The sequence below is a fragment of the Urocampus carinirostris genome, chromosome 1 (genome assembly GCF_059441175.1).
Source record: "Urocampus carinirostris isolate Australia breed hairy pipefish chromosome 1, RoL_Ucar_1.0, whole genome shotgun sequence".
NCBI classification, from domain to species: Eukaryota; Metazoa; Chordata; class Actinopteri; order Syngnathiformes; family Syngnathidae; genus Urocampus; species Urocampus carinirostris.
In genome coordinates this window covers 68,781,406-68,788,949 of record NC_142349.1, presented here as the reverse complement: position 1 = coordinate 68,788,949, position 7,544 = coordinate 68,781,406, and the positions used below count along the sequence as shown (strand labels likewise).

General features: G+C 41.5%; 6 non-coding genes across 6 annotated transcripts; all 6 read left to right on the top strand.

Moving 5' to 3' along the window:
• The first annotated feature begins 1,416 nt into the window (after positions 1 to 1,416).
• trnaq-cug (transfer RNA glutamine (anticodon CUG)) lies at positions 1,417 to 1,488 on the top strand. Its single transcript has one exon. It is a non-coding gene; the product is annotated as a tRNA-Gln (tRNA).
• A 1,392-nt stretch (positions 1,489 to 2,880) lies between these two features.
• trnaq-uug (transfer RNA glutamine (anticodon UUG)) lies at positions 2,881 to 2,952 on the top strand. The gene has a single exon. It is a non-coding gene; the product is annotated as a tRNA-Gln (tRNA).
• A 592-nt stretch (positions 2,953 to 3,544) lies between these two features.
• Positions 3,545 to 3,616, top strand: trnaq-uug (transfer RNA glutamine (anticodon UUG)). Its single transcript has one exon. It is a non-coding gene; the product is annotated as a tRNA-Gln (tRNA).
• A 637-nt stretch (positions 3,617 to 4,253) lies between these two features.
• On the top strand, positions 4,254 to 4,325 carry trnaq-cug (transfer RNA glutamine (anticodon CUG)). The gene has a single exon. It is a non-coding gene; the product is annotated as a tRNA-Gln (tRNA).
• Positions 4,326 to 4,861: 536 nt separating this feature from the next.
• Positions 4,862 to 4,933, top strand: trnaq-uug (transfer RNA glutamine (anticodon UUG)). The gene has a single exon. It is a non-coding gene; the product is annotated as a tRNA-Gln (tRNA).
• A 1,806-nt stretch (positions 4,934 to 6,739) lies between these two features.
• trnaq-uug (transfer RNA glutamine (anticodon UUG)) lies at positions 6,740 to 6,811 on the top strand. The gene has a single exon. It is a non-coding gene; the product is annotated as a tRNA-Gln (tRNA).
• The last annotated feature ends 733 nt before the right edge of the window (positions 6,812 to 7,544 follow it).

Genomic DNA, 7,544 nt, shown 5'->3' with positions numbered 1-7,544 from the left:
TTAAAACTGCAGCGAGACTTTCATCTGAGACAGGAACTTTGATCTCATTACCTGGCTTACCTGCATTGGCTGTAAGTTTCTGTTGGTATTATGAAAAATCATCCATAGGCTTGCCCTCTCATATACCCTGCTCGGAGCCTTCACTCTGAAAATGCTAGTCTACTAGTGATCCCAAGAGCCAAGAAGAGATCCGCAGGTTTGAGAGCGTTCTCCATTCGGGCACCGGTGCTGTGGAATGCTCTGGCCTCTGAGATTCAATCTGCAACCTGATTGGAACTGCATAAATACAGGCTTAAAACACACTTTTATTCTGTAGCTTACGAATGACCTATATTGCATGATGACAATGTCTGTCAGGATCGGCAAATTTTGGTGAAACCTCATAACAATCCTTCTTTGATGTCATCATCTTTTCTTTCTATGCGCACTGGTGTTAACAACTGGTTTCATGGTGTAATGGTTAGTACACTAGACTTTGAAGCCAGCGATCTGAGTTCAAATGTCAGTGGAACCTGGTGGAAAACGTAGACTACGACAAGCTAACTGTTTTCTAACTCTGTGAAAAGGTGAAGTAACTTGAAGCTGTTTTAAAGGCACAGTATTGCTTTTTCACAAGACAAATGAGAATACTGCAAAGGCGAGCTACGAAGTCTCAACTCTGATCTCCAAGCGGTGCAAAACTTTCACGGAGAATGAATTCATGGAAGACTTTTCAAAGAATGCCAGGCAGTAGGTCCTCACACATTTTCAGGTTACCAAATCTGACCTGCTATGTGTAATGTTCGGACACCACTGCCTTATCAAAAAAACAGAGATTGTTGTCTTACAATCAAGTTTACTTTACAGAACCATTTAAATTGAGAAATAAAGTCCATAAAATAGCTTGGGAGTAGTCTTTGTGACTGCCAAGCATTTATTAATTCCAGAAGTTCCACCGAGACTTGAACTCAGACTGCTGGATTCAGAGTCCAGAGTGCTAACCATTACACCATGGAACCACTTATAAATCCTGGTCGACGAGTGATCCCAAGAGCCAAGAAGAAATTCGCAGATTCTTCTTTCGGGGCCCAGACTGATGGAACTGTTTAAATCTAGAGCTAAAACACACTTTTATTTCAAAATTAATTCTGGACTTGCTCTCTCATATATTTCAGATTTAATTTCCACATATGGCTCTGCACAGAGACTTCACTCGCTGGATCCCAAGAGCCAAGAAGAAATTTGCAAATTTTAGAGCGTTCTTCATCTGAGCCCGGTAATGTGGAATGTTCTGCCCTCTGAGATTCAATCTGCAACCTGAAGGGAACTACTTAAATCTAGGCTTGTATGTCCTGAAATTTATGAATGACCTATATTTCAGATTGACCGTCTGTCAGGATTGGCAAATTTTGTTTCAGGTGCCACAATTGTACATAGGGTTCCATGGTGTAATGGTTAACACTCTGGACTCTGAATCCAGCGATCCGAGTTCAAATCTCGGTGGGACCTGATCAGTTTCGACAATAGTCTTTGCATCTCTACACCCACTATCTCGACTTGCCATTCCGATTTCTTCAAAAAGAAGAGAACTATATGTATGTCTTGTGATCTGAATGTCCTAAAGTTATGCACCACCAGATGTTACTGTAGCTTTAAAACTGCAGTAAGAGTTTCAACTAAGACAGAAAGGTTTGATCAAATTACTCCATGAACCTGCTTTGCCTGTAAGATTCTGTTGGTATTATTCAAAATCATGCATGGTCTTCATATTTAATTTCCCCCTATGTTTCGGTCCGGAGCCTTTGCTCTGAAAATGCTGGTCTACTTGTGATCTCAAGAGCCAAGAAGAAATTTGCAGATTCGAGAGTGTTCTTCATTCGGGTCCCGGTGTTGTGAAATGCTCTGTCCCCTGAGATTTGATCTCAATTCACTGGAACTGTTTGAATCCAGGCTCTCTCTCTCTCGCACACAGTCTCTCTCTCTCTGAAAATTTTGTAGGTTCAGGTCTGTAAATAAGATGTGTGGTTCCATGGTGTAATGGTTAGCACTGTGGACTTAAAATCCAGTAATCTCAGTTCAAGTCTCGGTGGAACTTGATGAATTTTGACAAGCTCAAATGCATCCCTACACCCAGGTTCTCGACAATCCATTCACATTCCATTATAAAGAAAATAAATACAGTACAGGAAAAATATATGTATGTGTTGTGTCTGAATGTCATGTAGTTGTGCTCTGGCCTTTGATATTCAATCGCAACCTCAGTGGAACTGTTTAAATCCAGGCTTAAAACACACTGTTATTCCGTAGTTTATGAATGACCTATATTTCATGTTGACAATGTCTGTCAGAAACGGCAAATTTTGGTGAAACCTGTGTTCACAACTAGTTCCATTGTGTAATGGTTAGCACACTGGACTTTGAATCCAATGATCTGAGTTCAAATCTAGGTGGACCTCATCATTCTGGTTCCATTGTGTAATGGTTTGTCTTCTGGATCTAGAGATCCAAGTCCAAATCTTGGAACCTGATCAATTTTGACAATATTAAAGGCATCTATACACCCACATTCTATGATTCAATAAAAAGAAAAGGGGGTATAGATTAAGTTGAAATTCCCTTCCTGAGGTTTGGGCCGTCTCCAGTGCTCCATGTAAATTCAAAATCCAGCAATGTATTCTCTCCTTTTGAGTGTTTACTAAACTCTAACTCAGAGAGCTGCTACTTCATTGTGGTGGAGGGGTTTGTGTGTCACAATGATCCGAGAAGCTATGTTGGCAGGGGGCTGCAAGACCCTGGTAGGGTCATCCATGACAAACAGGTCCGATGTTAGGGTCTGTCTCTTCTTTTGTCACTGTGAAATTTTGAAGGTTCATCTCTGTGAACATGTAGATAATGATTTATGGTTCCATGGTGTAATGGTTAGCACTCTGGACTTTGAATCCAGTGATCTGAGTTCAAGTCTCGGTGGAACCTGACAACTTTAAATGAATCCTCCTACCCATATTCTCAACAATACATTCAGATGTCTGTAAAAGAAAAAAATAAAGGAGTAATATTTTTTAATTTTTGTTATCTGAATGTCAAGTGGTTGTGCACCGCTGGATGTCGCTGTAGCTTTAACTAAGACAGGAAGTGTTATCTCATTGCCCCGCTAACCTGCATTGTCTGTAAGGTTCTGTTGCAATTGTACAAAATTATTCATGGACTTGCCCTCTCATATATTCCAGATTTAATTTCCCCTCACGGCCCCGATCGGAGACTTCACTCGGAAAATGCTGGTCTAATAGTGATCCCAAGAGCCAAGAAGAAATTTGCAGATTCGATTCTTCATCCCTGGTAATGTGGAATGTTCTGCCCTCTGTGAGATTTAATCTGAAACCTTAGTGGAACTGTCTAAATCAAGGCTTAAATACACTTACAATAGATTCTATAAATTATGAAAGACCTATATTTCAAATTGACAATGTCTGTCAGGATCTGCAAATTTTGGTGAAACCTTATGACAATCCTTCTTTGATCTGGTGATCTTTAGCCGTTCTTTTTATGTGCAAAAGTGTGAACAACTGGTTCCATGGTGTAATGGTTAGCACACTGGACTTTGAATCCGACGATCCGAGTTCAAATCTCGGTGGAACCTGTTCAATTTTAACAATATTTAATGCATTACTGTACCGCCATTCTCGCGAATGTATTCAGATTTCTTCAAATGAAGAGACATATATGAATGTGTTGTGATTGGAATGTAGTTGTGCACCACTAGATGTGGCTGTAGCTTTTGGGGAAGCTGGCTTTTGGGACATGGAATGTCACCTCTATGGCAGGGGAGGAGCCCAAGCTGGTGTGTGAGGTTGAGAGGTTCGGACTGGATTTAGTCGAACCTACCTCTACACACATCGATGGCTCTCTTTTACTCTGGAGTTGCCCCCGGTGAGAGACTCAGAGCTGGTGTCAAAATGACCGGATGAATTCTCCTGCTCTATGTATAGATACAAAGATCGAAGGCATGTCGAAAGTAAACAATGAATGTCATTTCTTCCAATTTTGTTTATTCATTTTTGAATTGAATTTACTCTAAAAATAGCTTTCAGATACTTGGCATAGTCTCGTAAACTAAACTACGAAACACACACACGTTTCTCTCGGTTTTTATTTGATTTTTTTTGTCCCCACCAAGTACCAAATGCAAATATATTTTTGTCCAAAAAAACTGTTTTTCCCGCACCCAACTTCGTCTTACTTGCACTCCATGTTTTCGGTGCAATAATTAGACATATGGTTCCATGGTGTAATGGTTAGCACTCTGGACTCTGAATCCAGTGATCCGAGTTCAAATCTCGGTGGGACCTTGTCAATTTTGAGAACATTCTTTGCATCTCTACACCCACTTTCTCGACAAGCCATTCAGATTTCTTCAAAAAGAAGAGAACTATGTATGTCTTGTGATCTGAATGGCATGAAGTTGTGCACCACCAGATGTTACTGTCGCTTAAAAACTGCAGTAAGACTCTCAACTAAGACAGAAAGGTTTGATCAAATTACTCCACGAACCTGCTTTGCCTGTAAGATTCTGTTGGTATTATTCAAAATCATGCATGGTCTTCCCCCTATGTTCCGGTCCGGAGCCTTTGCTCTGAAAATGCTGGTCTACTTGTGATCTCAAGAGCCAAGAAGAAATTTGCAGATTCGAGAGCGTTCCTCATTCAGGTCCCTGTGTTGTGAAGTGCTCTGTCCCCAGAGATTTGAACTCAACTTCACTGGAACTGTTTGAATCCAGGCGCTCTCTCTCTCTCTCTCTCTCTCTCTCTCTCTCTCTCCCTCTCTCTCTCTCTCTCTCTCTTTCTGAAAATTTTGTTGTCTCAGGTCTGTAAATGTAATGTTGTGTGGTTCCATGGTGTAATGGTTAGCACTCTGGACTTTGAATCCAGTGATCCGAGTTCAAGTCTCGGTGGAACCTGACCAATTTTGACAAGCTTAAATGCATCCCTTCACCCAGATTCTCCACAACCCATTCAGATTTCTTTATAAAGAAAATAAATACAGGAAAAACATATGTATCTGTTGTGATCTGAATCTCATGTAGTTGTGCACCGCTAGATGTCGCTGTAGCTTTAAGACTGCAGCAAGACTTTCAACTAAGACAGGAAGTTCCATCTCATTACCCTGCTAACCTGCATTGCCTATAAGTTTCTGTTGCTATTATGAAAAATCATCCATAGACTTGCCCTCTCATGTATTTCAGATTCAATCTCCCCTTACGACCCTGCTCAGAGCCTTCGCTCTGAAAATGCCAGTCTACTGGTGATCCCAAGAGCCAAGAAGAGATCCGCAGATTCGAGAGTGTTCTCCATTCGGGCCTAGGTGCTGTGAAATGCTCTGGCCTTTGATATTCAATCGCAACCTCAGTGGAATTGTTTATATCCAGTCTTAAAACACACTGTGATTCTGTAGCTTATGAATGACCTATATTTCATGTTGACAATGTCTGTCAGAATCGGCAGATTTTGGTGAAACCTGTGTTCACAACTGGTTCCATGGTGTAATGGTTAGCACACTGGACTTTGAATCTAGCAATCCAAGTTCAAATTTCGGTGGAACTCATCCATCCTTCTTCTTCATTGAGCTATTGGTATGCTAAGAAGTGAGCAGGTGGTTCCATGGTGTAATGGTTTGTCCTCTGGATCCTGAGATCTAAGTTCAAATCTTGGAACCTGGTCAATTTTGACAATATTAAAGGCATCTATACACCCACATTCTATGATTCAATAAAAAGAAAAGGGGGTATAGATTAAGTTGAAATTCCCTATCTGAGGTTTGGACCGTTTCCAGTGCTCCATGTAAATTCAAAATCCAGCAATGTATTCTCTCCTCATTTTTAGTGTTTACTAAACTCTAACTCAGAGAGCTGCTACTTCATTGTGGTGGAGGGGTTTGTGTGTCACAATGATCTGAGAAGCTATGTTGGCAGGGGGCTGCAAGACCCTGGTAGAGTCATCCATGACAAACTGGTCCGATGTTAGGGTCTGTCTGTTTTTCTGTCCCTGTGAAATTTTGAATGTTCAGGTCTGTGAACATGTAGATGATTGTGAATGGTTCCATGGTGTAATGGTTAGCACTCTGGGCTTTGAATCCAGTTATCCGAGTTCAAGTCTCGGTGGAACATGACCAATTTTGACAACTTTAAATGCATCCTTACACCCACATTCTCGACAGCACGTTCAGATTTCTTCAAAAGAAAAAAATACAGGAGAAATATATGTTATTATCTGAATGTCATGTAGTTGTGCACCGCTGGATTTCGCTGTAGCTTTAACTAAGACAGGAAGTGTTATCTCATTACCCCGCTAACCTGCATTGTCTGTAAGGTTCTGTTGAAATTGAACAAAATTATTCATGGACTTGCCCTCTCATATATACCAGATTTAATTTCCCCTCACGGCCCTGATCGGAGACTTCACTCGGAAAATGCTGGTCTACTAGTGATCTCAAGAGCCAAGAAGAAATTTGCAGATTCGATTCTTCATCCCTGGTAATGTGGAATGTTCTGCCCTCTGTGAGATTTAATCTGAAACCTTAGTGGAACTGTCTAAATCAAGGCTTAAATAAATACACTTACAATCGATTCTATAAATTATGAAAGACCTATATTTCAAATTGACAATGTCTGTCAGGATCTGCAAATTTTGGTGAAACCTTATGACAATCCTTCTTTGATCTGGTGATCTTTTAGCCGTTCTTTTTATGTGCAACAGTGTAAACAACTGGTTCCATGGTGTAATGGTTAGCACACTGGACTTTGAATCCAGCGATCCGAGTTCAAGTCTCGGTGGAACCTGTTCAATGTTAACATTATTTAATGCATTACTGTACCGCCATTCTCGCAAATATATTTAGATTTCTTTGAAAGAAGAGAAATATATGAATATGTTGTTTTTGGAATGTAGTTGTGCACCACTAGATGTGGCTGTAGCTTTTGGGGAAGCTGGCTTTTGGGACATGGAATGTCACCTCTATGGCAGGGGAGGAGCCCAAGCTGGTGTGTGAGGTTGAGAAGTTCGGACTAAATATAGTCGACCCTACCTCCACACACATCTAGGGCTCGCTTTTACTCTGGAGTTGCCAGCGGTGAGAGACTCAGAGCTTGTGTGGGCTTATTACTTGCCCCATGGCTAAGCACCTATATGTTGGAGTTCTCCCTGGTAGACAAGAGGGTAGCCTCCCTCTGCCTTCTGGTGGGGGACTGGTTCTGAATTTTGTTTGTGCGTACGCACTACACAGCAGTTCAGAGGACTTAGCCTTCTTGAAGGCTGTGCCTAGAGCGCCCCCCCTGGGGACTCTCTTGTAATGCTCGGGGACTTAAACGCTTACGTCGCCAATGACAGTGAGACCTGGAGGGGACTGATCGGGAGGAACGCCCCCCCTGATCTAAACCTGAGTGGTGCTTTGTTATTGGACTTTTCGCCTGTCAAAGCTTGTTCATAACAAAAAACATCTTCAAACATAAGTGACCATATGTGCACCTGGCACGAGGACACCCTAAGACCTCGCTGATCGACTTTGTAGTCATG